At 35.5% G+C, this 23362-nt stretch overlaps 1 protein-coding gene across 3 annotated transcripts in view; it reads left to right on the top strand.

The window, feature by feature from the left end:
• LOC113444256 (venom nerve growth factor 1) overlaps positions 1-23362 on the top strand; it is a 64248-nt gene that overhangs the window by 15415 nt on the left and 25471 nt on the right. The window lies entirely within an intron of this gene.

A 23362-nucleotide genomic window follows, 5' to 3' on the forward strand; every position in this document is an offset into this window, starting at 1 on the left:
TACTCGTTTCAGTGTTACTTGCAACAGTTGAAGACTTCTGAATAAACGTAATCATATTTAATTTTCAACATCTAAAAGCAAAGATATGTTTGTCTTTTTATAGGGAGAGAATTTAGTGCTTTGGTAGTGCTTGTTATAATTTTGTCTGTAGGCAAGTAACAGTAAAGAACTACTCAGAAGTAAATCCATGCGTAACTCTTGGTTCTTTGGGCCTGACATTAATCTTGCCCAGCCAAATCAACTATCCAAATAACTATTAGAGATTCTCTTGGGCATTGCTAGGGAGCGTCCAGCTTGGCCCTCTCCGTGACTACCAGACACTCCAAGGTCCACTGTCTCTTTACCCTCTTGGAAAGAACTCCTCCCTCTTGGGATTCCAGACTACATTCCACCACAATTAGTTGAAATGTCAGGGAGTCCTGATGGCCAGAAACAGCCACTGAGAATTTTCATTCCGTATTTCTATAGTTTCCACTTATGTATTTTTGTCTGTAGGTTCTCCTAATGAGAGCATTTTATATGCAACTTTAATTGGAAAACTATATTGAAAAATTTGAAATACAAAGAAACCAAAGGATTCAGTAATTGGGTTCCAATTTTCATATTCATTCAAGAAATACAATCTAGTTGATTGATATTAAAATGCAAACTATACAAATTACAGATCTACCTTATGTGGGAAGTCTAATATTTCCAATATAATACAACGTTCACTATTTGGTTCACTATTTGTTTAAATTTTAAAATAGTTGTAAATTTTAAGAGTAGTTCTGCTTTTTAGTTTTAAGAGTGTAGCAATTTAAAACAACAGTACAGCCCATATACCTCTTCCTTGAATCAATATGTGTGTTGGTATATTCTGAAACTAATTTCATTATGCCTATGTGTCACCTTTGACTTTGGCAGGGCCCAGAATTAATTCCCTAGGCCTGGGTAATAGTTGTCTCCCATCTTCAGGAGTGGAAAATGTATATAGATGCAAATAAGTGACATTTTGTTTCTCAATATTGTATGCATTTTCCAGAATAGATACCTCACCACAGAAATGGTTTTCTGACTCTTCTAGAAAGTCCTATTTAGAATCAATATATCTTAATAGTTTTAAGAACTGAATGAATTTAAGGTTTTGTAATTCAGCTTATGAGTTTCTTGTACAATAACAACCAATAAATGATGTAGGTCTGAAAAGAAAAATAAAGTATAATCTTCCACATTATTACTCAGCATAACTTAAATTCCCTGTTTAGAGGAATTGACATAGTACAGTATTATTAATACAATTTTAAGAGCAGAAAAGTTTATTTCTTGTTTAAAGAAGGCACCTTTGATCACTTTTTAAGAAATCCTTCCTTGATCTTTCAGACATTGGCAACTGTGGGTCAGTTTCTTCCATTACTTGAACTAGGTAATTAAGATAAATGTTTTAGATTGATTTCAAATGAGGCTGTGAGGGAGAAGCTCCTTGGTCATTCTGATGGACGTTCCTTGGAGGGAGATAGAAAATTATTATTGTTTGGGTTTTCCTAAATTTCAAAAACCTTATGGACCACCTGGAAATTTTGGGAATTGAGAGTATTGCTCTGTTCCTATAGTCTCATTCAGAAGCTGAGTAATGTGGTCCCTCAAAAGTTCATTTTGTCTTTCATATTTTTTCACACACACATGAAATTGCTAGGTGTTAGCCAGTGGTGGGATTCAAAAATTTTTACTATCAGTTCTGTGGGTATGGCAGGAGAAGGATATTGCAGAATCCACATTCTCTCCCCACTCCTGGGGGAAGGTTATTGCAAAATCCCATTCCCTCTCCATCCCACTAACCTGCTTTCCAGCTCTGTTCTCCTGTGCATGGCTACAAAACAAGACTCAGCTGATCAGCTCGGACTTGGGAGGCAGAGAATAGATGGGGGCAGGGCCAGTATTTGCTGGTTCTCTGAACTACTCAAAATTTCTGCTACCAGTTCTCCAGAACTGGTCAGAACCTGTTGAATACCACCTCTGGTGTTAGCCCTGTCAGGTAGCTGAGAAAAGAAGCATATCTAGGACTAGCAACTCTATATTTATTGTAAGGTTACATTACAGAATCTTGCAAGAGTGGAAGTATTTCTCTCTTGCTATCTTTTTACTCACTAAACAGTTAAAAGGAGCCCATTCTGAAACATTTCCCATGCCACCTTCCCTTCCATGGGCTGAAACAACTCCCATAGTTCCACTATTGCATATTGCATAATGTAATATTTCTCCATAATGATGATCACTGAATAAACAGAATCAAAACCATGTTTAAGGCACTCCGGTCCTGCAGGTATTATTAAGCTAAAACAGGCTTTGAAATTATAGCAAATAACAAGTTATGTTGGAATGATATTCATATTATCTGAAAGGCCACAAATTGTGTCTCCTTGATCAATATTAAGAAAAAATAAAAACAGTGTCAAGAAACAAAATATTAAAAATCTGATTCCTATTTTTAGAAAAGCTGAAATTTCATTTGTGATGCAGGTGCTAAGACAGAGCAGTTAATCAGATACACACTGAAATGTATTGCATCAGAGGCTGTTCATTCCTATCCTCTTTCACAAATTCCCTGAGGGAAATGAGATTACCATCATAACTGAAACATTTATATAATTATTATTGCTATTAACATACAGTCTACCAAATAGTTCTGATTCAATTTGATGCTTCTGATTACCACACCCTTTCCAAGGAACTGGAATAGTTAAGAGCTATTTTAATGTGAAAAGAACTTATGAATAGCATCCGAGTGAGCAGTGAAATAACTGAATTTAATCCCATTTTACTTGAGTGGAATTTACCTACAAATAAATAAATGCACCATTGCATTCTTAATATTTAATTCAAGCACATTCACCTTTCTTGAATTACATTTTGCAGATTCTTTATTTTTGTTGATAAATGTGTCTTTGTTTTGTTCTGAAGGCTTAGATTAAGCAACATAATAGTCCAGCTGGTTCATGGTCTACTAGGTCTTTCTAAATGCAACCCATTCCATTCCCTTCCTTCAGTTGCATTTGATTCATAATACCCCACCAATTAAATCTACTTAGTACATGGATGAAAGTCAATCAAAAACTTCCAGGAGGTTAGATTAGAGTGAGAAGTTGGATAAAATCCCCAAAGGCAGCAGTGACAAATCATTTCTATATTATTACTACCTTCTGGTATATAAAGTTACCAGAAGTCAAGCTAAACTAGAAGGAGCATCTGTACTTTCATGGAACTGAATCCATACTCCATTTGTTATTTTTGTGTAAGAGAAATATATGCTTACAAATTAATCAATTGAGTTATATAGACAAAAATGCATTATATAAAAATAATAATGCAAATTGAAAAATCCATTAAGAAATGTGCCAATAAAATGACTGCTTCTTCTAATGAAAATGTATTTACATTTTTGACAATTGGGGAAACAGAGAAATTGAGAGTGACAGATATGACATTTTTAACAGCAGATGTAATTGATACACCAATTTAAGATGAATGAGAGCAGTTAACCAACAGGGAGGACAGGTGTATTAGAGATATTACACACCTTCAGTTATATATTAAAAAGGTAAGATAAAATTAATAATTAATAATAAGTCCCAGTCTGTGAATCAAATTTATAATTAACCATAATAATAATAATAATAATAATATAGGTAATCCTCATTTAGAAACTACTAATGTAGTTTCCAACTACTATTGGTTTAAATTTCTGTTTATCTAGAAGTGACAAACTTATAAGTGTTCACACACAAACCTGATACCTATGAACTAGTAACTCTGCTTGTGCAAAGAAATTTAGATTTGCTTTGCAAAAGCAAACTGGATCTTGAAGGCAACTGAAAGTGAAGATATGCCCGATTGACCTTGGCAAAGCAATACCAACTCTGGTATTGCCTATAGTGTTTGATCAAGGCATCCCAGACAGACTTCCAGTCCATGAAAAAATACCCCTTGCATGATCCATCTTCAACACACATTGTGAGGTGAAATAACACAAGTGTTTTGCTTTGGTACTAAGAAACCACACTGTTTCTCAAAACAGCTTTGAGGATGATTCATTTGAATCTTTACCAGGGGCTACTGGTTTGGACTGGTTCAGGCAAACCCCTTGCTCCAAAGATCAGCTGACAGGAAACCAGTTTGCTGCGACAAGCATGTGGGCCCGCCTGTTCCTGCTCTTTCCTGTGCTTTATTTCCCTTTTTTAGAGTACAGCTGATTTGCGCACCTCAGCTGTTTTTATTCGTAGGGACTGTAGTAGAAGGAGGTATAAGAGCTTTTTTAAAAAGTGGAGCATGTGCACGATCACTGAACTGGTTGTTATACCAATGGAATCCCACCCTTGATCTTTATTGAAACAAACATTCCTTTGAAACATTACATTGGTTCTACTATACAGCCCATTTCTATCAACAGATACCAATTCAGCTTCCTTTTAAGACCACCTGTTTAAAACTAAATGCCTACAGCATGCAAGAAATTATGCGTTTTAAAAACCCCATATACATGCAATTCTCTCTCTCTCTTTCTATCTCTCTCCCTCCCTCCTAAAGGCATTTTATCTATAATTACTTGGGATTGGGAATTTCCTTTGTTTAAAGAAATGTCAAGTATAACATTTTGAACATTATCATTTGTACTGCATTTATTTTGCTAATGTCAGAATTCTTAGCTATTCTAAAGCAGGTAGTGGTAGGATTATGTTCTAAATTCTATGAAATGTATCTCTCTGCATTTTTATCAGAGATGATAAGATTCATAAATGATTTTCACTGCAGCAAATATGTTTTGATAGAGATCTCAGATAAACCTACCTCATTCTTTCTAAGCAGATTGGACTGAAATCCTTCAATCTGGTCGCTTTAGGAACTGTGACTTGAATGGCTGGATTATTCCTGTAAAGCAGAGTGATGAATAAACATGGGGCGTTTACAATGGACATCTAGATTTTTCAGTAGCATTCATCATCAAATAATTGTATCCTTCTCAAGGCTTTGCCAATTTCAAAAAATATAAAGTAATGGAAGTTGGCACAAAAATCAAAGCTTCATCTTTATATAAGTGGGATCTCAACTGGTTGTGGCTGAGCAGGAAAGGAATACTATGGACATGTAGGATAGCTGAAAAATATTTCAACCCACCATCCTGCTGCTGTTTTTAAAAAAGAAAAAAAACCTTGTATCCTGGGAAGGATTAGGAAAAATTTAGAAAATAGGACTAGTACTATTGGGTTGAGCAGCACCTAGTACTTCTGGGTTGAGCAGCACCTAAATTTAATAAATTTTTAAATAAAGCCATTTTGCAATCTTAGAGATACCAAAGAATATGTAGAAATCTGATCACTGCATTTTCTTGTTATGAATAATGAGATAATAATATAAGCAAATTTGGATGGTTTTAAAAGTAGCCTGGAAGGTGATGATCGATTAGAATATCAAGAGCAGAAACATGAACTGAACATTTCTACAAAAAACTTTGTGGGTGGGATCAAAAGATTTATGGAAGAAATTCCACTTCTGCCCAATTTCATTTCAGGGGATTTTCTACAAAATTGAGAAGTAAAATTAAAATTGACATTGCACATTATTTTTTTGCTTGTTACCCAGGGTACAGGGTATAACTGTTGCCTTGGAACAATATGCAGATGTACAAACTAAATTTTGATTCAGGAGATTTGAAAGTAAAATCGATTTGGTCTTTCTGTTCATCCAAGAATATATGAGTAGTAATCTCACAAAAGAATAATCACACACACACACACACACACAAAGTTATTCATGACTTAATCTGTCTGAATTACATATAGAAAGGATTATTGTGGCATGGTCTACAAAAGACTTCCTTTTTTGTGGTGGTTTTTAAGTGAATGCTGCAATTGTGAAGTGAGCATGGTATCATTAAATGAATCCATTTTATCCAATGGACAGGTTTTATTGGAAATCAGATGTAAACACCAGAGACCAGCAAATATATTGAAAATCACAGTCAGGTGACCATGGGACCCTGCAATTGGTTATAAAACTGAGCTAGTTGCCAAGAATTCCAAATGTAATCTCATGACTGGAGGGGGGGGGGGGATTGTAGCTGTCAGAACTTCAACATTGGATTGTATCTCTCAGGGGAGAGGTCTGTTGTAACTTCAAATAGTTGTTAAGTGATTGGTCATTGAGCAAGTACTACTTGTACTTTTTAGTAGATTTTTGTCCTATAAGTATATAGTTTGTGTATACATAGATCTCTGAATTCAGAAAGTTCCAACCTCAAATTGATATGCTAAAGAATGCATGTAGACAGATAATAACCATTTCAAAGGATATCAACAAAGATGTCTAATGTACTGTAGAAATGTTTAACATCCAAGATACCGTATAAGATATTCAGTACTTACAAGAACCCCTGCACAAGAGGATGAGAAGATGGTTAGATTAACACTTTGGTTATTACACACACACACACACACACACACATGTTTGTATGTGTTATTACCAAATTGGAAGGCTACAGGAACTGATGGAATACCCACAGAAATATGGAAAGCAACCGAAGGTTATAACCCAGGCTACACCTAGACATCTAGAAAACAATCAACTCTCCAACACAGAAGAGGTGAATTTACCTTTCAATGCTTTTAAAAAGGTGTCTTAGCCATGAAAACTATCATACAATACCCTTAATTTTACATGCTAACAAAATAATACTTGAGGTCATTCACTGTAGATTACAGCCCCACATGGAAAAAATGCCAAATGTTGAAGCTGGCTTTAGAGAAGATGTGATTGATGATGATGACTGGATTTTTGAGAAAAACAAAGACCATCCACACTTTGTCACTATGTGCTTGATCAATTTGACGATACATCCAGCAGTAGAATGAGCTCAAAAAAATGGAAATACAGTATTGGAATATCTCATTGTCCTCACAATAAAACTTATATACAGGTCAGGAAGTCATAGCATGATAGAACATACTGAAGCAGACTTTTTTTAGATTGGTATAGGAGTATGATGCCTTATATATTCAAGCTAATCTCCCAGTAACCAAGGTAGATGGACTCAGTTACAGTGGCAATGAGTGCATAGCATTCACTACTAATGGAAGACCTGAAGGACCAGGTTAGACATAGATCATCATGGAGAAAATGTGGTCACAGCAATTTGATGGCTCATAATCAATCAGAGAGGGAGAGAGGGAAAGAAGGATCTTTAATTCCATATTTTTAAATATGACCTTATGCTGGGCTTGGATCAAATGAGATTTTGTTATGTTTTATTCTCCTTGTCCATGCCATAGCATTGTATATGACACTGCTCAAAAAAATAAAGGGAACACAAAAATAAGACATCCTAGATCTGAATGAATGAAATATTCTTATTAAATACTTTGTTGATTACTTAGTTGAATGTGCTGACAACAAAATCACACAAAAATTATCAATGGAAATCAAATTTAGCAACCCATGGAGGTCTGGTTTTGGAGTTACACTCAAAATTAAAGTGGAAAAAAACACTACAGGCTTATCCAACTTTGATGTAATGTCCTTAAAACAAGTCAAAATGAGGCTCAGTAGTGTGTATGGCCTCCACGTGCCTGTATGACCTCCCTACAATGCCTGGGCATGCTCCTGATGAGGTGGCGGATGGACTCCTGAGGGATCTCCTCCCACACCTGGACAGTCTGTGGTGCAACGTGTCATTGGTGGATGGAGCGAGACATGATGTCCCAGAAGTGCTCAATTGGATTCAGGTCTGGGGAATGGGCGGGCCAGTCCATACCATCAATGCCTTCATCTTGGAGGAACTGCTGACATACTCCAGCCATATGAGGTCTAGCAGTGTCTTGCATTAGGAGGAACCCAGGGCCAACAGCACCAGCATATGGTCTCACAAGGGGTCTGAGGATCTCATCTCAGTACCTGATGGCAGTCAGGCTAACTCTGGCGAGCACATGGAGGGCTGGGTAGCTCCCTAAAGAAATGCCACCCCACACCATTACTGACCCTCTGCCAAAACGGTCATGCTGGAGGATGTTGCAGGCAGCAGAATGTTCTCCACAGCATCTCCAGACCCTGTCATATCTGTCACATGTGCTCAGTGTGAACCTGCTTGCATCTGTGAAGAACACAGGGCGCCAGTGGCGAATTTGCCAATCTTGGTGTTCTCTGGCAAATGCCAAATGTCCTGCATGGTGTTGGGCTGTAAGCACAACCCCCACCTGTGGACATTAGGCCTTCATACCACCCTCATGGAGTCTGTTTCTGACTGTTTGAGCAGCCACATGCACATTTGTGGCCCGCTGGAGGTCATTTTACAGGGCTCTGGCAGTGCTCCTCCTGTCCCTCCTTGCACAAAGGTTGAGGTAGTGGTCCTGATGCTGGGTTGTTGCCCTCCTAAGGCCTCCTCCACATCTCCTGATGTACTGGCCTGTCTCCTGGTAGCACCTCCATGCTCTGGACACTACGCTGACAGACACAGCAAACCTTCTTGCCACAGCTCGCATTGATGTGCCATCCTGGATGAGCTGCACTACCTGAGCCAGTTGTGTGGGTTGTAGACTCCGTCTCATGCTACCACTGGAGTGAAAGCACCGCCAGCATTCAAAAGTGACCAAACCATCAGCCAGAAAGCATAGGAACTGAGAAGTGGTCTGTGATCACCACCTGCAGAGCCACTCCTTTATTGGGGATGTCTTGCTAACTGCCTATGCTTTCCACCTGTTGTCTATTCCATTTGCACAACAGCATGTGAAATTTATTGTCAATCAGTGTTGCTACCTAAGTGGACAGTTTGATTCCACAGAAGTGTGATTGACTTGGACCTACATTGTGTTGTTTACGTGTTCCCTTTATTTTTTTTTGAGCAGTGTATGTAAGGTACAAAGTTGCTGCTGAAAAGAATAAGAAATACAAAATCTTTTTGGATAGCTTTCTGAATAGTATCAGATGTTATTCTGCCATTTGGAAACTTTTGTTTTATCTGCTGACCCTCACACCATAATTTTTTGGGTAGCTCTGAGGAGAAAGGATATCTACAGAGTATTTTGAGAGAAAGTGTCAAAGGAAACTCTGTCTCCTCAATTTGTTAAATTTCATTTTGCTTGTTGACTCTCACCAGTTTCTTTTTCCAGGCCTCATTAATGTATTCCATGGCCAATGACCTGTTTTGTGAGGTCTGTAGCAGCTGCTTTCCCTCCAGCATTGGCAAACAAACAATGAGAACACCCAGTCATCCCTGTTCCCAGGTTCTGAGGAGGTCACGCCAAGATTCAATTCAAGCCTGCCTTTCTTTCTACCTCCCTGAATGGGAACCATGAACCAAGCAACGGTGGGTGGCCTGTGCTGTGTTTGATACCTTCATAGGATTCCAGCCTGGAACTAAAGGTATTTCTGGCTTGAATAGGATTCCTCTTGGTTTTTTATTAGACCTCAGCTAACACAGCTGGAAAGCTTTGTGAATAAACCAACTGTGCTGAAGAAACATTCTCATGACCTATATTATCTCTTTACATTAGAGGAATTATTATTTGTATAATGCCGTCTTTCTGCACGTGCCTCCTACTGTCCTGCCCATTAGGTGTATTTGAATGGTTGATAATCTGATCTGTCAATTCACATATTTGCTCTATCATGCTTTTGCATCATAGTTCAAAATCATTTTTTTTAAATTCCAGATGTAACTTGTCTCCACACACATATATTTTGCATCCAATTTCCTGTTAATGTATGCAACTTTTCCCAATATATACATTTTCCTTGGCAAAATTCCTCAGAATAGATTTGTTAATAAATCCCATAATGAGAAAAACTATATACAGTATTAGACAAACAGTTGTGTTACCATCAGGAACTTCCATTTGCAGTTTCATCAAGCAAGAAAGATGTAATTTATTTATGATACACATATTATCAGGAGGTAAAATTATGTGATTAGGTACAATGTTTTGTACATAATGCTTGGATGCAGACAATCATTCAGAGATCTGCACTACCTGAAGAATTATTACATCCTGCTTTGTATTGTAATCCAAAAAATGCACATTAAGTTAATTTTCCAGAATCTTGGCCAGATAAAGAAGTAATAGCATGCACTACTAATTTTGGATACATTATAGAAAAATGAGGAAACAAGGAAAATAAGAAATTTAATTCTCCCCAGGCAGAACCAAAATAACAGTGAATAGAAACCTACATAACATAATAGAAATTACTGTAGCAGCTTGTCTGGAATACAAAGTGTGTGTGTGTGTGTGTGTGTGTGTGTGTGTGTGCATGTTTGCATGTATATTCCAGCAAACTTAGGTTTAAATTTCAAATATGGAAGGATCAGTATGTTTTGAATTTTCAAGCACCCATACCTACCTTTCTTATCTGAACAAAGCTCAACGGATGTTGGTGCCGAGCATATTAAGTTAATGAGATTTTTGGATATTTATGGTAATTGAATCAACACCTACAAATGATGTAGGAATTTAAATGAGCAGCAGAAGGAATGTAAATAGAACATTGGCATTCAAATACGTTTTGGCCTGCAATTTTTAAAATCTGACTTTTCGATCTGAAAAGCTACAGTTGATTAAAGGCATGCTGTGGTAGTGTTCATGTAGTAGCATTGCCTGCAAATTGATATGGTCATCTAACATGCAACTTTAAGTGTAAGTGCAAAACAAGCAAATATATGCAGTCACATTCACCACCTACCATAGCTTATCTTTATATTTAACTGTAGAATCTCTGGAATTTAAGCATGAAGGGTAGTGGGGGATGGTATTTGTTGTTGTTTTAATTAACCTCTGTTAGAGGAAAGGCATTAAATGTATACCTTTTGATAACTGATTTCAGGTTATACAACAGAATATAACTAAAACCAACTTAATAGATCTTCTAGCTTGTTTTTAAATAGCATGATTAAAACCAAATCAAAAAAATTATCAGCATTTTTCACACAGAGTAAATGTTACTAAGATTTGAATCTGTTCATCTACACTGAACTAAATGTAACTCAAGCTCCCACTAGATTTTTTTAATTAATTTTTTCCAAGATTTTAAGTTGTAATATGAGGCAACAAAGAGAGAATTCATGTGGTAGAAACAGCAAGTCCCTAAGGTCTCATATGGATAACAGACCTCTCTCATTTAGGAACAAGAAAGAATCTCCTGAACAGAAAGAGAGAGCATATATGCATCTGCTATAAAGAAAAGATACTGACAAAGCGCTTTGTTCTGGGATTTTCCTCCAAAGTGCCCAACTCCATAGTTTAATGGTGGAATTAAATCACCTGTGTTTATAAACTAATGCTAGGCTTTGAACTAAAGGTTAGTGCACTATTCACCATTGATCTATTTACCATTAACAGTTTCTTTGTCATTGCATCTGTTCTGAAACATCCAAGTTTGCCGGTCGCATCAGAGAATGCTTTTCTCCCTGTACAAATTGCAGTGTGTAAGAAAAGAAAGCTTTTTCTCCATCCACTTTGGTCCTAAGTTTCCCTCTCCTCCCCTCCCCCTTTTTAGAAGCACATAAAATGCAACTGCACATTTCTCACAGTGTCTAATTTGTGTGTGGGGGTATCTTTAGTTGGGGGGCTGCTTAACCAGCAAAACTGAGCTATATAAATCCCAAAGCTGTAGCATTTGGGGTTTGGTTTTTTTTTCGCATAAATGTAGAACTTTACTTGTCTCATTGCTGAATTGCATTTGGTTGGATATGGCCCCAGTATTCAAGTATGTGAAGATCCTTATGGATCTTGAGCCTGTCTTCTAAAGTGTTGGCTATTCCCTCCAGCTTAGTGTCATCTGCAAATTTGATTTGTTCCCCTTCTATCCCCTCATTTACCAGTAAATCATTTATGAACATATTGAAGAGTAATGGGCCTAAGACAGAGCCTTGAGGTAGATCTAGGACAATTCACCATGACCAATTTACTGCTTCCAACTTGCCATGGCCAACTTGCGACAAAACAATTTTGAATGAAACAATTCAGTTACTTTAATTCAGTTTCATTCAGTTACTTTTATTATTGGTGTCCATGTTTTTGTCAAAACTATTGAAACTGTTGTATTTCTGGATTGCCATTCTTTATTTTTATTATTATTGGTCATGGTTCCATTGAAATTAATTCAACTTTTGAATTTGTTGAATTGTCCTTCAGTGAGTTGTCCCATGATGAGTTGGCCATGGTCGGTTGGCCATGGCAAGTTGGCCCATCCGCCTTGGGGTATCCCACTGCATACTTCCCTCCATGTAGATGTAGCTTCTTGGTTTTGGAAATGCTTAATGAATTTCTACAAAAATTTTTGTATTTTTTCTTATTTAAAATGCTTTTCTAAGGTGACATTTTTGTTCAGTATTTGAAATAAAATTAAGCATTTTGTGATTTTCTGTTTGAACTTCTCAAAATATGTATTTTTCCAACTTTTTCTTATGTTAAATTTTAAAAGAGTTGGACAATGAAATCAAAATATTTTCAGTTCCCCCTGCCTTCAATAGTTTTCTGAAATATTTTGTTTGCCATGTTAGCACTATAAAAATTCTGGTACTAAGTGGCTTGACAGCATCTAAAACAAAGTAGCTTAGGCAGTCTTATACACTTCATTTTGTTAATGAAACAGGATTTGGAAAATAAATGGCACCCCCCCCCAAAAAAAAAGAACAGTTCCTTTGTATTCTTAACTCACTATATGTTTCTCCTTCATTTATGCAATGCAATCATTTGACAACTATTATGCTTTTCTTGTCTTTTTTATATTTAGTCTGTGCTAATTAGAATGTCTTAAGATAGGATACTCTCCTGCTGCCCCGATGCTTTGCTGAAACCACATATATTTCACAATACCTATTCACATCAGCATTGATTTTGAGTTTTTGATGCAGTTTTTGATCTACTTATTTGTTATTGTAGTTTTTTCTCTTATAGCATATATCAGAGAACTGGAGCAGGTTATACTTTCCATAAAATAAAATATAATTGAAATCAATATCTCTAATACATATTTAGCTTATAATCATATAGTATTTGAAGATACATTCCATAATCACTATTATCAAGCTAGAAATTCTTAATTTATTTTCCTCTTTCTGTTAACAGAGTGCATTTGTTTCTGTTAAAGTTCATTTTCTTATTTGCAGTTCTTTTCTGTAAGCTAACAAAATTGTTTTGAATGTTCTTTCAGTCTTCTGGGAAATTAGTTATCCCAGGCAATTTTATGCTATTTGCAAATTTGATAAGCATTCCCACTTCTTCATTTGTTCATTTAGAAAATAAATATAAATGTTGAGTAGAAAGCTGAAGGCTGGGACTTGGCAACCCACTTGTATGAGAAAGACTTACTGATAAGCATTCCCTGGGTATGATTTTCAAGCCAACAATGTATTCACTTAATTGACATGCCATCCCGCTTCCTATTCAGAATTTCATGTGATATTTGCTCAAATGGATTGTTGAACCTAATGTGTATATACTGTATTTTATTCATACACCCTGTTCTTTCTCATTGGCATTCTCCAGATCTTTTCCAGTTTGTTATTCACATTTGAAAATAAAAGAACATTAATGAGACATGAAGTACTAAAGTCTGGCTCATGCTGTTCATCTTACTTGAAAATCACATCTGTCCTAGGGGATATGTACATATCCTTGAAAGTCAGAAAGTAATGGGAGTGGCTGATTTATTGTAGGCAATATCTTTAACCCTTTTGTGCAAAATTATGATTATCTGGCTTATCTCTGCAATTAGCAGGAAGATGAGGAGAATTTAAAAGAGGCTTGCCTTTTCTGAATAATTTCAACAGTGGGTAGAAAATCATTACGCAGAAGTCTTAGGTAACTGATAGACATTGAGCTGTTTATAGTTAAAGCATTGCCACTTATATAATGTTATGTTTGCACAATTTAATAAGGACATACAATAAATCTAGTTAGAAGTAATAGCTTCTCTTACTACAATCTCAACTTCACCCTGATGATTCATGGAATTTATTATTTGGCCAAGCTTCACCATTCTTAATTGTACAGCTTTTGTCTATACTACAATAGTTCAATAATTAGTAGCCTCAGTACATATTGTATTTCCCCATGTATAAGCACCCCCTTTGTATAAGCCACCCCCCCAATTTTTGGACTGTGAAGTTTTGAAAAAAATATTTTATTAGAGAAACAAGTTATGAAGAAAGAAAATTTACAAAGAAACAAAATTCGACGTCTAGATCTACAACTTCGGTCATGACGCCGAAAGCGGTGCGGGCGACGCTAGCAATCTACGCATCGGAACGAGAGTAGGAACGAAGCATTCAGGCCGATGCCTAGCGTATGCATTTCTATCGCATACTCGCACTCGTAATCGTATCATCACGTACAATTTTTACAAAAAAGTATAGCATACTGCTGGAAAACCAGTTTATTCCTACTTTATTATTTTATGCATTTTTCACGTATAAAAAGTGTACCTGCTTTGTATATGCCACCCCCCTACTTTTTGGGCTTGAAAATTTTGGAAAAAAGGGGTGGCTTATACATGGGGAAATACGGTAGTCCTGTCCTATTTATTTATTTATTTATTTATTTATTGTTTTAGAAAATGTATATGGTCCTCCAACTCATCTCAGTGATTTTGGCAGCTTACAAGAATAAAAGCTCAATATAAAATACAATAAAACACAATAATCCCTGCCCCTTTGGCTTAATTGGATGGTTATTAACTCAGTATTCCTAAGAAAAATTGTCAGCTCCTATATATTAAATCAAACTCTTATATATTAAAATACCCCATTTTATATTATGATAATATGATTGTCTTTTAGTATTTAATTTATCACTACTACCTTTAGATTTGTTCTTCTAGAAACCTAAAATATAAATTACATGAATTAAGAGTGAAAGTGTAATCACATCTGATTATTCCTCCACAGATGGCTAATTATTTGGGCTGCACTTGCTTGGAAAATGATTAGAGAAAAGAATCTCTAAAAACAGCCCATTTCTCAAAACAGCCCAACTTTTTCAGGCTTTTGTGCAATCTGGGCAAAAAAAAAAAGCCTACTGCCGCTTTAAAGAGTTGACTGGCTGACTGACTGAATGGATGTCTAGGGTATCCAATTCAAAAATATCTCTGGATGCCTTCATTGATTAAAAGATCATATAAAAAATAACCATTGGCCAACAAATCACCTTACTGCATCACCCCCAACTTAAAGAGGCCTGCCCGCCCAAACATCTAACCCAAAGGCTAATGGGGAAGAAAATTTTATGGTGATTGGTAGAAGACAGTGGGGGCTGCATGAATTTCCTGGGGTTGCTGCTCAAAGTGACATATTAAATATAACTTTAAAGCAGCATTTTACCAGGTCTATTTAGAAATCTGCAAAAGTAGGTGTGCTTTCATAAATAGCAGAAAGGTGCTCTGCTCAGATTAAGTCTAAAACATTTCTGAATGATTTTACATGTATGCACAGTCTTACTGTGCAAGCGACTTTAAAACGAGGAATATTTGTAAATAATAATATTAGCTCCTTACCATATAACGTGGATAAAAATATTTTATTAAGAATTTTGATGTTCTTTTCATAATTAAAGGAATAGGAATAATAGAATACATAGAGAAGGTGAGACAGCTGGGATAGGATAGGGTAGGATAGAATAGAATGGAATGGAATGGAATGGAATGGAATAGAATAGAATAGAATAGAATAGAATAGAATAGAATAGAATAGAATAGAATAGAATAACAGAGTTGGAAGGGACCTTGGAAGTCTTCTAGTCCAACCTCCTGCCTAGGCAGGAAACTCTACACCGCTTCAGACAAATGGTTATCCAACATCTTTTTAAAAACTTCCAGTGTTGGAGCACTCGCAACTTCTAGAAGCAAGTTGTTCCAGTGATTAATTGTTCTGTCAGGAAATTTCTCCTTAGTTCTAAGTTGCTTCTCTCCTTGATTAGTTTCCATCCATTACTTCTTGTCCTGCCCTACCAAAGAATCATAGAATTATAGATCAGGAGCTTTGGAGAATAGCTTGAATCCCTCTTCTTTATGGCAGCCCCTGAGATATTCGAACACTGCTATCATGTCTCCCCTAGTTCTTCTTTTCATTAAACTAGACATACCCAGTTCCTGCAACCGTTCTTCGTATGTTTTAGCCTCCAGTCCCCTAATATTCATCCTACAATATGATCTGTGTACATGTGCATTACGTTTATGTTTATATCATATGACCTAGCAATGAAATTTGCAGTCTGGGATAATTTCAGGTCTTCCTTTAGGTTTGATTCTAACTGATCTCATTAAAGACTCCTACCTTTTGATAAACTTCATTTTAACATGAATACATGTTGATTCAATTGTTTTTTTTATTACCTTATGTCTACTTCAACAGATGGCCTCAGTTCCAGTTAATTTAACTAGGAATGGAGTTGACTGAGGCTGAATTTCTATATCCACTCATTTTAGGAGTAAGCTTAACTGATCTGAGAGGTATATGTAGACTACAGAGTCAGAGATGCTTTTTGAAATGTAATAGGATATGTTTGTAAGAAGCAGATCATAAAGGCTACCCAAGTACTCAAAAAGAGAACTTAGCCCTCAGGTTACCTGAGCCTCTTCTAGTTTCAGATATGTTTGAACAACTGATCAATATCTTATAGATGAAATTGAACAAATAGTTGAAGGTATTCTTAAACATTTTTATTCCTAAATTGCTCCTACCCATTTGAAATAAGATGATGATATTCAGAGAATAAATGTGCTGTGTAGAATCCACAATAGTACAAATGTATGGATTTGTTAAGAGTATTTGGCTCTATTCCTAGCTTTTAAAATATGCTCTGTTCTCCATTGTTATAAGTGCACATTCTTTCTTGTTTGAATGTCACACACAACTCTTCCACCCTTTATTTAAAAAAAAACACTTCCACAGTTCATAGGCAACCTTGGTTTTCACAGTGCTAAGTTTAGAACAGTTTGTTCAAAGATCATTTTTGTCTTCACTATCTAATTTGGATTAAATTATCTCATATGTCAACAGAACTCAGCAGCAGCCGTGTCACCCTGTTAGCACTTAGAATTGTCCGAGCAACAATACAGAACTCTGCAACCAATTCTCCAGAAAATGATAAAATCTTAAAGGGATGGGCTGACACCAACTCTTCTTTTTTCTCCATGTTTAAATCTATCATACTTAGCAGAAAGATTTCAGGTTCAAGTTTTAAATTTTGTTTTGTTATATTTAAAATCCAATTTCGAATATTTTTCCAAAACTTCTGAGCACATGGGCATCCACCACATGTGAAAATATGTTCCTTGTGCGTAGTTACATTTCCAGCCGTTGGGTGGTAGGTTGGGGAACATCTTAGCCAGTCTTGTGGGAGATAGGTGCCAGCGATGAACCATTTTATATAAATCTTCTTTATACGAGACTGACATGGTTAATTTGTAATTTGTTTGCCAGATGTGTTCCCACTTATCTAATTCAATACTATGACCCATGTTTTTAGCCCAAATTATCATAGATTCTGTGACTATTTCTTCTTTTAATTTGTAATCCAAAAGATATTTATATGTTTTATTAATTGTTTTCTTTTCCTCTCGTAGCCATATTTTATCTAATTCTTGTGGTATCATATTAAAGCCAAATTGTTCTCTATCTTTTTTATAATGGGTTTGTATTTGTGCAAAGGGCCACCATGCTATCTCCTTTCTTTGAATTTGTATTTGGTTCCTATTTTTAAGCTCTCCAGTATCATATAGTAAATCTTTATCTTTATACAATATTTTCATAATCCAATAGATTTGGATATGTGACTGCTTCCAATGTAGATAGCCACAATCGAACCTTTGGGTAGTGGTTTTTTTTAATCTTTCCCCAGATATTGAACAACACATTTCTTACATGGTGCCTTTGGAAATATGAATGTTGTATAGATTTTCCATCCCCCATGAAGGCGTGCCAGCCAAGTTGGAGAACAAAACCTTCTAATACTAATAACCTTCTATTTTCTAATTTAACTCAATTCTTAAGCCAGTTTACTATAGCAGCATCATAATATAATTCAAAATCTGGAAGGCCAAATCCTCCTTTTTTCTTGGCATCCTGTAATAATTTATATTTCACTCTGGGTTTTTTCCTCTGCCATATAAATTTAGATATACATTTGTTTAATTCTACAAAAAAAGTTATTTTCCAGCTTGACTGGCACTGTCTGAAACAGGAACAACAGTTTTGGCAAAATATTCATTTTTACTGTCAAAATAGCGATAGTAAAATAGCGATAAGTGCAATTTGGCCCAATTATCTAAATCTTTAACTATTTGTGTTATTAACTTATCATAGTTATCTTTTTTAATCGATAAACATCTAGCAGTCAACCAGCTCCCTAAGTATTTTACTTTATTTTCCACCTGCATACCTAATTTATTTGCTAATTCTTCCTTCTGCTCCTTTGTACAGTTTTTTGTTAACACAGTTGTTTTTTTTCTTTGTTAATTTTTAACCCTGCCATCTTTCCATATTCTTCTATTTCTCTTAGTAGTATAGGGCTCATTTCTAAGGGTTCTTCTAATATAAATGCCATATCATCGGCGAATGCCTGGAGTTTATATTCCTCTTTTTTAATTTTTAGTCCTCTAATCTCTTGATTTTGCTTAATTTGTGCTAAGAGTCTCTTCTGCCAATATATACAGTAGGGGAGCCAGGGGACAGCCTTGTCTTACTCCCTTATTTATTGTTATGGTATCTGTATTTTCCCCTTTTATTAATAGTTTTGCGGTTTGCATGTTATAAATTGTCTTAATAAATCCTATAAAATTTTCACCAAATTTCATGCCTATCAGTTGTTTAATAAGGAAGTTCCAATTCAGGTTGTCAAAAGCCTTCTGGGCATCTAAAAATATCAATGCCATTGTCTTGGTTGAGTGTACTTCATAATATTCTAATATATCCATAATGGTTATTGTATTTGTTTTTATTTGCCTATGGGGGAGAAAGCCATTCTGATCAGTGTGGATAATTCTATTTAATACTCTCTTTAATCTTTCTGCCAATATTGTAGCCATTATTTTGTAATCTACATTTAAAAGTTATATTGGTCTATAGTTTTGAATTTTTTGTTGGTCTGATTGTTCTTTATAAATAAGGGTAATATATGCTTCCAACTATGATTTAGGCATGTTAGCATTCTCCAGGGCTTCATTGTACAAATCCACCAATATCTCCTCTATTCCTTATAGAATTCTGAAGGAATTCCATCTGGGCCAGGGGTCTTATTTGCTTTCTGTGTTCCAATTGCCTTCCTAATTTCTTCTATAGATATTTTATTATTCAAATTTTGTTTCTCTTCATCAGTAATTTCGGGCAAATTCTTTTCATTCAAATATTGATCAATAGATTCTTCTGGTATTTCTTCCTGTTTGTACAGTTTCATAAAAAACTCCTTAGCAATTTCTTTCTTTTCTTGGGTCTGTGTGCATAATTTCCCTTCCTGATCTTGGAGAGCTACGATCGTTCTCTTTTCTTGTTCTTTTCTAATTTTATGGGCTAACCACCTCCCCGGCTTATTTGCGTTTTCAAAGTAATTTTGTTTTGCTAATTTAATTTTTCATGCCAAATCTTCCTGTACATTTAAATTTATTTTATGTTTTACCAGATCAATTTGAATTGTTTGAATTGTTTGGGTCCTTTTGTCTACTTATTTCCAAATCTTTCAGTTTCTCCCTCTATATGTTTTGTTGCTGTCTTTTTTCTTTATTCTTTTTAATACTATAAGCAATAGTTAGACCTCTCACAAAGGCTTTGGCCATATCCCAAAGATTCTGTAGAGAGGTATGTTCTCTTTTGTTTATTTCAAAAAATACATTCAATTCTTTCTTTATCATTTCAATATATTCTTTATCTCTTAATATGGTATTGTTAAATGTCCTTCTTCCAATTTTTCTCTTTCCTTTCCATTTAATTTGAATGGGATTATGGTCAGCCCATAGATTTGGCAAAATCTCGATCCTTCAATATTTTCCATTAACCCAGGGTCTATCCATATCTGATCTATTCTGGACCAAGACTGGTGGGGGCTCAAAAAAAAGGTATATTGTTTTTTATTTGGATTTAATTCTCTCCACACATCTTTCAAGTTAAGTTCTCTTCCCATATTATTAAAAGACGAAGGGCGTATTCTTCTTTCCTTTTTTTTTTTTGAAGTTCTATAATCTTTATTTTTGTCTGGGACTGCATTATAGTCTCCTACAATGCATACATTAGCATACTCAAATTCTATTATCTTATGGTGAAGCCTATTATAAAAGTCTTTTGGGTTTGTATTCGGGGCATATATTGTGATGAATAATATCTTTTTCTGATTTACATTTATTTCTATAAAAAGCATTCTCCCTTCTTGATCTTTGTATATTTGTTTATGTTGCAACCAATCCTTTACGTATACTACAATACCCCCCTTTTTTTGTTTGCAAGTGCCGAGTACATTTTACCCAAATTTATATTCTTTAAGAGGTCTGCTTGATTGTCTGGAATATGCACTTCTTGGATACAAGTTATGTCAGTGTTTTGTTTTTTAAATTTCTCAAATATCTGTTTTCTTTTTGATGATAGATTTAAACCATTGATATTGACTGAAAATAAAGTGATTTCTCTACCAGTGTCACTGACTGTGTGAGGCATTTCTCTTTTCATTTCTTGTTCTAGGCTCTCTTTTTTTTTTTAGTCTGTTGCCTTCCCCTTCTTCTCTAAGATTTTAGTGTTCAGAGTGTGAGTCAGATTCTTGTTCTCCAGAGGATTGTTCCTCTTGGCTTCTTGTATTTAGGTCATCTCTACTTTCTTGTTCTTCCTCGGGTCCTAGGTGTCATTCACGAAATTCCTGTGCTTTTTCAATTGTATCAATTTTGTGTTTTTTGTCCTGCCACGAAACTAAAAGCCCCTCTGGGGTGAGCCACCTAAATGGAATACCATTTCTAATAAGCTGAGTTGATAAAAATTGGTAGCCCCTTCTCTGCTCTCTGACTCTCCTAGGTATTTGTTTCAGTGTAACCACTTTATGATATTTGTATACAAGTGGTTCATCTCTGGTCTTACTATAGAGCAGGTCTCGTGTTATCTTCCTCGCAAATCGAATATGAACCTCTCGGGGTAGTCTATGTCTCCTCGCATAGTGTGTATATACTCTGTAGACCTCGTCTACATCATTTTCAATTTCCAGTTTGGGTTTCTGTAAAGCCGCCGCTATCAGATTCATCATAATTGCATGTAAATCTTCCTTTTTGTCTTCCACCACATTTTGGAACCTAAGATGAAATGATGCCTTCTCTAATTCCATGTGTACCATCAAATCCCGGAGTTCGCAGTAGAGCTCTTTTCAATTTTGTTCTTAATCCTCTAATTTCTTCTCCACCATCTCTGTTCTTTCCTCTACTAAATTTAATTTCTGTTCATTTTTTATCTCTTTTTCCTGCATCTTTCCAATCTTACTATTCAAATTTTGTATTTCATTTTTCACTTGTCCTATTTCAGTTCTCATCTCTGTTTTCATATCTTCATGGTTCCTCACTATCAATTTGTGGGTTTTTACCATCATTTCCTGCATCATAGTGAGCATTGCCTGTACTGTCTGCAGGCTTTGAGATGAACTATTTTTTTCTGCCAGTAGAATTTCATCTATAGATTTTTTCCCCTGTAGGTGAAGACATAATTGTTGTAGTTTTCTTTCCCAATTTTACATTTGTAATTGATATTGTCACCATTTTAACTATCTGTAGCTGCTCTTTCCAATCTACCAACAACTATCCCCAGTAGAGCACTATTTTCCTCTCCTTTTCAGTTCAATAGTAATATTAATACATATATTATTATATTATTAATTACCAAAATTCTGTTATGGAAAATCACAATCACAGCTCTTATTTCTATTTTTTCTTATTGAACTTATTCAACTATTACAATACTTAAGAGAATTCAATATTAATCAAATACAAATATATTTACTCACAAAATCAACAGTCTTATATGCTTAACTAATTAATTTAAAGCAGCCAATTAATTAAAGTAAGTAAATTCTTATCTATATATAAATATCAATTAATCTATTTCTTTGGAGTTCTTAGTTATATGCTTACCTCAGAATAAAAATACCTCACTTTCTTACTATATGATTATTATTTGAAGGTCTGAGTTCTATATTTATACAACACACTTTCACTTGTCCAGTTATTCAAAAATTATTAACCAGTATTCTTAACTCAATATTCTAACACATATATATCTATTAAGATTATGTTTTACCAATATTATTTAGTTACATCTATGATTGACCAGTTGAATGATGTCCATGAATCTTTTCCTTCTCCTTCTCCTTCTCCTCCTCCTCCTTCTTCTTCTTTGATAAATACCTTATTATAGTTCTTAGTTCGAGTTCAAAATGTCCTCTTTAAATTTGCATAGTCACTTCCACCATTTCATTTCTCCTTTCTATTTTGGCTTCTTCTTCTTCTTGCTCCTTTATTCTTTTTCTCCACACAGTCCTAGTTCCACTTATAAATATTAGTTATCTTATTTCTTCCTTTTTTCTTTATCACAGTTATCAGACAAATATTGCAATTATAAGGTTTCTTTCCTCAATCCTTTCCTTAAATCTTTTAAAGTGTCAATTGTTCTCTTTTCAAGTTTTTACTCTCAGCCGTTCTTCCGATCTCTCTGTCTCACTTGGACACGTCACTGTCACTTTCTCTTTCTTCCCACAATTCTCAAACATCAATCGCCAAAAAATATAGTTTTCAGCTCCCAAAGTAAAAGTAAACATTGTTGTCTCACCCTTTAGCTCCTCCGTTTTCAGTGCTCCATTAATCAGCACAAATTACTGCCGTTTCTTTAGTTGGTACTCCTTCAGATATTTCTGCCGCTTCGCTGCACTGTTCGGTTTGGAGTTTCAATTTTCAATTTCCCTTTGTAGTATAAATCAGTATTCTGGAAATCTTCTTTAAGTTCACCTTTCCACTACTCAATTTGCTGTTTTCCACTCTTTGCTTCCTTCCTTCTTCTTTAAGCTGCTGGGCTGCCATATCTATGGTTCCAATCTGTACGATCTCCCTCTTCTGCTGCTGGTTTTCGGGGGATTCTCTTGTAATCTCCGGGATTGCGGCACCTCCCCGAGATCTCCAGGTCTTCCCCTTTCATCTGTCTACCCCTCCGAGGTCCAACACGCTCCTGGAAGCCACCAAACAGTGAAAATTGGAGCCTTTCAGAGCGGCAATCCGCTCCACAGCTCCGTATCAATGCAGTGCCCAGCTGGAAGCCGACACCAACTCTTGTTGGTATTTTAAAATGTATCGAATTTTTCAATTTATTTATGTGGATATTATTTACATGTTC

Source organism: Pseudonaja textilis, chromosome 3 (assembly GCF_049901715.1).
Source record: "Pseudonaja textilis isolate UNSWEBS1 chromosome 3, rPseTex1.2, whole genome shotgun sequence".
NCBI classification, from domain to species: domain Eukaryota; kingdom Metazoa; phylum Chordata; class Lepidosauria; order Squamata; family Elapidae; genus Pseudonaja; species Pseudonaja textilis.